The sequence below is a fragment of the Fringilla coelebs genome (genome assembly GCF_963513975.1).
Source record: "Fringilla coelebs genome assembly, chromosome: 6".
Taxonomy (NCBI): Eukaryota; Metazoa; Chordata; class Aves; order Passeriformes; family Fringillidae; genus Fringilla; species Fringilla coelebs.
Window position 1 is genome coordinate 60,168,518 of NC_140034.1, and position 8,808 is coordinate 60,177,325.

Consider the following 8,808-nt stretch of genomic DNA (forward strand, 5'->3'; position numbering starts at 1 on the left):
TTCCTTTGCAACATTTCAAGAAGCATGGGATTGTCCAGGAGAACATGCCTATAAACTAAATGCCATGCCTTCTTAACAATGACAAATATTTCATGTCTAGGAAAAAAATATGGAGTGTGTGAATTCAGCATCACAAAAGCTGAAAATTTATTCAAAGGATTTTTTTGCTGCACTGTCTCTCCTGGGGGAGGGCTCAGACATGAGGAATCCAAATCTCTCCTGTAAGTGATGAATTTGTGATTTCACATGATGAAATGGGGGATTCTCCTCTCTTCTCTCCCTGAGGCCAGTTATGTCAGTCCTACAAACTCCTGGCTACACAAAATAAGTAAGATTTGGAGGGAGAGGATCGGGTTTCCCAGAGAAGCTGTGGTTGCCCCATCCCTGGAAGTGTTCAAGGCCAGCTGGGATGGGGCTCTGAGCAACCTGGGATAGAGGAAGGGGTTGGAATTAGATCATCTTTAAGGTCATAAATTGCCTGATGATTCTCTGAGAGCAGCCCACAGAGGTCTCAAGTCTCTGCCCATTGCTGCTGTGGGGCACAATCAGTTCCCCCAAGCAGCAAAACATCCCCCAAACCCTTTCCTGCTTTTTCTTTCCCCCCTCCCCAGCTTCCTCCTTCTCTGCTGCAGGTGTGGAGCACAACACCTGCCACGGCACTTCAGGAATTGTGAATAACAAGAGGGAAGGGAAGGGAAGGGAAGGGAAGGGAAGGGAAGGGAAGGGAAGGGAAGGGAAGGGAAGGGAAGGGAAGGGAAGGGAAGGGAAGGGAAGGGAAGGGAAGGGAAGGGAAGGGAAGGGAAGGGAAGGGAAGGGAAGGGGTTTCTGGTTCCTGCTTTGCCGGGATCTTGGCTGTTCTGCCAGCCTCCTTCAGATGTGCTAATAAGCAGGGAGATGCTGAACTCGGAGCAGCCAGATTTCAATATTTTGAGCCACGAGCGCAGATGCAGCAGAGAGTGGGAGGGATTGTTCTTTTCTCAGGTGGGAGGGATTGTTCTTTTCTCAGGTGAGCAGGTAGTGGAAGGGATTTCTCTTTTCTCAGGTGGGAGGGATTGTTCTTTTCTCAGGTGAGCAGCAGACAGTGGGAGGGATTTTTTCTCTTTTCTCAAGTGAGCAGCGGCTCAGCAGCCAGGGGGGCCGTGCGGGGGCTCTGCCTGCGGCTGCTCCCGGATCCCGGCGCTTTTCCTGGCTGCGAGGGAGCCGCGCCTTATCGGCAGCATCTGAAACGTCCCCAGGACCTACCAGCATCTCCTCGCCAGTCGGGAGGGTGTTTTTAATCACTCCGAACAGGAAATAGCATGCTGCATTTAAATACTGTATATAATTATCATGGGAAATATAATTAGGAAGTGTAATTAAATGGGCTTGAATGCATATCAGGCTGTTTCTTGATTTCTCACTCAATCCAGCTGTTTCTCACAGGCTCTTTACTTTGAGTACTGGTGGTCTGTGACAGAACCTCTGCACAGAATGGAGGAAGAAATACTCCTTTAAAGGCTGTTCATTTAATCTAACTAGGCCAATTTATTTAAATGCAATAATGACATTTTCCAACACAGCCTCCTTTACTTATTACTTTAGATGCTTCATTTTGGAATGTCTAGATTCATCCAAAATATTCCAATTTGAAGGTTTTATAAAACCCCAAGCATACAAAGTCTCTAGTGGCATGGGCTGGCTGTTTACTATGTGTTTGTTTAATGTGTCGTACAATGTGGGCCTGATTCTTGACTGGATTTTCCAGGACATACAAAAAAAAAAAAAAAAAGGGTGATAAAACAAGTGTTCATTATTCAGTACAATGCTGGTTTATGATTATTCCTTTTCTTCCTGCTCAGAAAGGAAGAATTCTGAATTACTGGAGAAAATATTTTGTCTTCCCTCCAATAAAACCATAATACTGCAAGAGTGGGAAATGTTGGCAAGGATATGTTGAGAAAATGAGGGTAATTGCACTAAAAAATGGCCTTTTTTTTGTCCCAGTGGACAAAAATCTTTGGATTGAGTCAAGTAGGTGGCTGAAGAACAGTTTGTTGCCAGTGAAAGAGGCAAATTCATGCCCTCCCCTTCCTGAGCAGGACACAGCACTGAGGCTGGGGCTGGTGCTCCTTAGTGTCACTAAAGGACACGAAATGACACGACATAGACGTGCAGGTCTTCTAAGGCAAAAAGAGAATTTTTAATTTCTGACTCCAACATTTATAGATTTCCAAAAGTGGCAGTGGATTGGAGGGTGACAGTGCCACCTCTCCAACGACACTGGACAAACCAACAGTCCATCAAATTCTCCTCCTCCATAAAAGAATGCGAAACCATGAGTTATTTACAGAAAGTGTGTGAGAAAGTTCATTACAAGAATGTCAACATCAGAAGACTTAGAAAATCTTAAAAAATCAAAGCAACACCTTAGCAAGCTGATTCAGCTCCCTATGACAGTAAATACGTAAACATTTTCTTTCTTTTTTTTTTTTTTCCCTCCCCTGTTGTCCCTGAGAGAGCTGAATTAGCTCCCAGAGGGGTCAGGTGAGCCCTGGTGTCAGCGCCAGGGTCCATCAGCGCTGGCATGGGGGCACACCCCGCTCCCTTTCAGCAGGAGCAGGCGCCTCTGTGGGCCCAGCAGCCCCATCTGACACTGCTTATCATTGCAGTCATGTGCTGCAGGGAAAGGCTATCTGCAGATCGTGGTATGGCATCCCCACAGCCAGGAATGCTTGAGATGTTCCCATCCCACCAACGGGTTTTGTTGAGTGACGCTAATTCTTAAAGCAAAAGAAAACCCATTGCTTAGAGTTTTCTGCTTAGGGACAGTTTTTCTTGGACCGTGCTCACAGCCCTTTTTGGATGTGTAGGGTTTCATTATGTGGGCATAAGCAGCAGTAGAAAATGCTTTTTCAAATTCTCCAGGTCTCAAAAGTCCTGCTCCCCGCAGGAGCCAACTGTGTCCTTTTTCCAGGGAAAGAGGGGTTAAAGTAGCAAACAGATTCCTCATGGTCACTGGAGAAGCTGGGACTCCACATTTGTAAACCATCTTCACCAAACCAACAGGCTGTGCAGTATCCTCTGAGCTTTAACAAACTTAAACAAATTAAATACTTTATGTCTTACTGAACGTAGCATAGAGAAATCAAAGAATCTATGGCTGACATATCAAAATGCCTAAAGCTAGTTTCCAAGGTGATAGAAAATTCAAAGTTTAATCTGTAGGCATATTGAAAGGATTTTGCTATCTTACTGCTTCGTGGCAAAAGCTACAATTGCTATTTTATTCCAAGTGTGAAGAATTGACTTAAACAGAAGCAGTAAAATCAATACAAAGTTCCTCCTGATTCAGAGATGTCAGAGCTTTTCCAAAATGTGGCTCAAGTCAGCATTTCCTGCAGTCCAGGGAGAGAAGCTGGCTGTGCACTTTACAGATAATTAGCTGAAGAGGACGTGGCTGATGCTTAGAACTGCATTCCCTTCCAACAAGAGATGCCTGGCTGACCTGAGAACCACACAGCAGCAAATGGCAGTCAAGAGAATTAGGGGCCCTCTAATTTGCCTAAAATGCCAAACCCCAAATTCCACGGTTTCTTCTCTAAGCATACAGTAGAACTAGTCAAAACAGCTATAAATACTTTTCCCCTGTATCTGCACATTCCATAAATAGTACAAATATAATTTTATAGGAATAACAGAGACTGGAGTAGTGGGATTATCTGCTTGGATCCAGATACTTGTACAGTTTAACTTCTGCCATTAGAGGTTGAACAGATTATGAGTATAAATCAATTTTTGATTTTACAACACAGCCATCTACAACAGGGTCCTTGTTTGTTTCGTGAACAGGCAGAAAACAAAACTTCTGAAGAGCAAAGATCATCCTGCTTCCTCTGAAACCAGTGATAATGTTGTACCTGACCTTGTGGAAAGAGTGATAGCACCCTCTTTTATATACTTCTGAAATTACTTTCTCTCTGCTTTTTGTTGCGTTTTCTTTATTTCTTGAGGAATAATTCCATGAATTTTTGTGTATGTGTGCGTGTTCACTCCTTTGTAAGGAGCTGTACCAGGTTAGGTCTTTTCAGAGAAGTTAATTTTCCCCGAGATTGTGTCTGTTGAGGTTGCAGAGCAAGGAGACGCCCGAGCTGCCAGAACCTTCCTGATGGAATAAAGGGAAGACAATCACAGCAGAGGGAACAGCAAATCTTCCATTCCACTGGAGGGATCCTGCTAATCTCAGTGCCTTCTGAGGAGGAGCACCAGCATATCTCAGTGACCAAAGAGAGCCAGAGCACCAGTCCAGCCCTTCACTGACCCGGCTGACTGCGGGATGCTGGCTGGTGCAGGAGCAGGACACTGGGCAGACGTGGAATAGCTTGTCCACTGTGGCCATAAGTTTTATTTTATGCTGAGTGAGGCATGTGTAGCACTCTTGGCCAGCGTCCATCCTTCCCACTTGTTGATTATTCTCCAAAGCCATCCGTCACTTTTCTGCTCCCTGCAGCAGGAGCTGGATGGAGTTTTTCCTGGCAGTTTCCAGCAACCATTTTATCTCTCTTCTGTCAGCGCTCAGTTAGTGCTAAATTGGAGTTAAATAGGCAAGGACAAAATCTGCCCTGTAAGAGAAACTCTGTGTTTTCAGCAGCTTCACTATTAAGATGCTGAGGCTGGGGTTGGTTTAGTGTACAAGGGCTGGGATTGAAGCCATCCACTTCTGAGCTGCTTCAAAGTTCCTTGGTGTCAGTGGCAAAGGTAATCCAAAGATGGAAAGAAATAACACTTGTGTAGAGTGTAAAGACAATACTCTTTTTTTGTCCCGCCTTGTTAAAAAAGGCAAAAATGCAGAAAATATTTTGGAGGGTAATAAAAGTTCACACTAATATATTTCACCAGTACTTTTTATGGCATAAAACTATTTCCTGAGATACTGCCAGAGCTAAAGCAGCACAAAACTTTAAAAGACAAATGAGTGTAGTATTATTATTAACATTAATAATATTAATAATTATATTATTATATTATCAAATTATTAATAATATAATATTACTATTCATAAAATTAAATTATAAAAATGCGGGAGTAAATATTATTATAATAAATATTATTATAATAATTATTATCATTTATTAATATACATTCTGTAATAATGTAATAATTCTATATAATACCGTATTATATTATATTATATTATATTATATTATATTATATTATATTATATTATATTATATTATATTATATTATATTATATTATATTATATTATATTATATTATATTATATTATATTATATTATTATATCATATCATATCATATCATATTAATTTTAAAATGTATCTCAATTATATCAAATCACAGTAATTATTGCTTTAAATAATCGAGCTAATTTTAACTTAATTGTCTGTTTGAGGGAAGTAGCAATGTATATTTCTATGAAAAAATGTATGAACAGGTGTCTGCCTGGAATCCCTTAAAGCAACATTCCCTGGCTTTCGTGTGTCTACCCCTTATTTCTGCTTACAGAAGAGGTCATCTTAGTGGAATGATAAAAAATTGTTATGCACTCAGACATTCTTACAGTCCAAACCCTGCGGTGATGGAGCCAGTGGATTTTGGGCTTTTTCTACCCAAGAGGGTTTTTTTTGCCACTGGTTTTTGTCTCTGCGGTGCGTGCGGTGACACCACGCTCTCCGTGCTGGACAAATCCCTCCCTGCCTGGGCAGAGCACGGCCAAGGTTTGGCGTATTTCTCCCCCAGGGAGGGAGGGATGGATGGATGGATGGATGGATGGATGGATGGATGGATGGATGGATGGATGGATGGATGGATGGATGGATGGACGGACGGATGGAGATCCCGCGAGGGCCATCCGTGCCCGTGCGGTGGGTGGGATCGGGGTTTGTTTCCGACATCATCCGCTCCGCCTGGCAGGTGCGGCATCCCGGGGAAAGCATCCCGAGCCCGGCGGCAGGAGAGCCGGCCCCGCCCCGCATCCTGGAGCAGCGCTGGGATGCGGGGAGCGACGGGCGGGACAAGGATGGGACAGCGAGCCGTGGGATGGGACCGAGACGGGACGAGACGGGCAAGGGACACGGAGGGGACAGCGAAGGGAAGGGTCCACAATGGGACCAGAATGAGACGGGACCGGAGAGAGGTGAGACGGGATAGTTGGAGGCACGGGACAGAGATGGGAGAAGGACGGGACAGGGACGGGAGAGGAGCAGGACGGGACAGGGATGGGAGAGGACCAGGATGGGACAGGAGCAGGACGGGGCAGGGATGGGACGGGACACGGACAGGACCGGGACAGGACGGTACAAGGACAGGACCGGGACAGGGATGGGACAGGACCGGGACAGGACCAGGACAGGACCGGGACAGGACGGGGGTGGCGGTGGCGGAGCGGCCCCGCCCCAGCAGCGTCCGCGGCGCTGATTGGCCAGTCCCGAGGGCGGTGCTGATTGGCCGGTCCCGCGGGCGGTGCCAATGGGGGGCGTGGCATGCTGGCCATTGAGGAGCCCGCGCTCGGCCGGGTTGGGCTCGGCTCAGTCCGGATCGCATTGCTGGGCTCGGCCTTACTGGGCCCGGCCTTGCCGGGCTCGGCCTTGCTGGGCCCGGCCTTGCTGGGCCCGGCTTTTCTCGGCTCAGCTCAGCCGGCTCGGCTGGGCTGAGCCCAGCTCAAGGCAGCCAGAGGCTCGGGCCGTGCGTTCGTGCGGCTGGAAGCGGAGCTCTGGCCTTTCCCAGCCGTGAAGTCATCCCCCGGTGGTGATTGAAATCATCTGTTTCCAGTTCTCTGACAAATTAATTGAACTTTCCTCTGACTCAGGGGCCTTCTGACTTTTGAAGGAGATTTTGTCTACATGCCGTCTCCCAGACGAACACAATTTAATTTTCTAGGCTTTAAAGGAACTTTATGTTTCCAGAAAGGCAATGAAAGAGGCATTTGTTCAGCGATAGCGCTGCGACTTCTACAAATACGGCACAAGAATAGAAGCCTATGAAATGTTGATTTTACTGCCGCTGATAACCAGCCCCAAAACGTGTTAGATCCTGAGATGCACGGGCCTGATAACAGGGCGGGCCAGGAGCTGCTTTCTTTCAAGTGTATTAAAAGAATGCTCCTTAAATAACTGCGAGCCCCTCGAAGGGCAGAGCTGGGACAGCGCCCAGCCTGTGCCCGGTTGCTGTGCTGATCAAATAACTGCTGATGGAGTAGTTCCAGCCCGTGTCTCCCACCTCGATCCACCTCAATTGCATTTCATTTGGCCAAGCAGGAGCTGCGAGGTTCAGCTGGAGTCCAGACCTGAGCCCAGGTTTATGATCCAGGCTCCCCAGTGGGATGGGTTGTTCCCCCACTCTCTCTCCGTCTGCCCTAGGGAATATTTAAAACTCGCCTTTCAAACATAATGGGACAAATTCTGCTTCCAGGTGCCTGAGTGCCGCTGCCTGTGATGCCCATCTGGGCGTACCCAGAGTTTGCAGTGGCAGGGCAGTCACAGTTCAAAGCAATTATTGTTCTAACATACCTTGGCTGATGGAGGAGCGCAGAGGGGTCAGACTGACATACACTTCACATTTTTCAGTTATACCTGTGATTTTCCCTGTTATAAAAGCACCAAAACACATAATTAACTCTGAGAGCTTCTGCTCTCATTTACTGGGGTAGATTTGAGCACGTGTTCACGTCCTTTGCTGAAAACAGAATGAAGAAAATCAGCTGTTTTTCTTGGCCCATCCGAGTTCTTGTTTAGTTTTCTCCCCCACTCCCCATCCACTCTAAAATCCAAATGATTTGTAAACAAAAATTAATTCATTTATCTTTGAAATAATCCTGGGAAATAAGGCTGCTATTTGTGCTTCTTCATAAACATCAGAAAAACAAGTGATATGGAAAGAATTTTATGAGGCTATCAGCAATCAAATCCAAATTTTGTCCCATACTTCAGCTGTGGTGGCCAGGACCTTGACTAGCTTGAATTTATTGCAGAACTTTCCTAGTGGGCTGAGCCTCACACCATTTCTAGTTCTTCACCATCTAATTTGCACTTGCTACTTTGAAAAGTCACCCAGAGAGCACTGAGCTGATTGAAAAATCTGTGTTCCACTGAAGTGCTAGAAAAGAATTAAAATATAGATACTAAAACCATAACAATAGGTGCCTGTCATTTCAGCAGAAAACCTCAGACCCAAACATTCCCAAATGCCAAGGAAATATGTAAGTGAACCCAGACTGTTTCAGGCTTTTTGAGGAATGTTATGGAAAGGGAGGGTGATATTAGTCTGGACCCCCTATTCCTATCCAGTCTTTTAATTTTATGTACACTGGATGCATGTAAACCAGCTCTGTATTTTCACTTTCATTCAATTGCAGCAAACTCCAGGTAGAGGAGATTTTTTTGTCTTTTTCAGTCAAATTTCCCACTGACCTTAAATTTCTCCTGGTAGACACTTAAAGCTACTTCAAGTTTTACTTGACTAAGTAGGAAGCACCAAGGCCATTACGTTGAGGAGTCATTCTTATGCCCTGGCTGAAAGCTGCTGCAGGATCTTGAAGGTTTAAGCAGGCATCTTTCCAATGTTTTATGCCAATACCCAGTTCTGAAGTGTGTGAAAAGACATTGAAATGTTCTCAATGATCCTGATGGGTCCCTCCCAACCCAGCACATTCTGTGATTCTGAATATTGTGTCAGTCTACAACAACCTCTCAGTCCTTCGTAAGATTCCATCTGCTGCTGTTTAAATTTTCAGCTAATTTCTGTTATCCCTGATTTTTCCAGGTATTTATCTATTATGCAACTGTACAAGATAAATTTATACTTTAGTGTCCCAG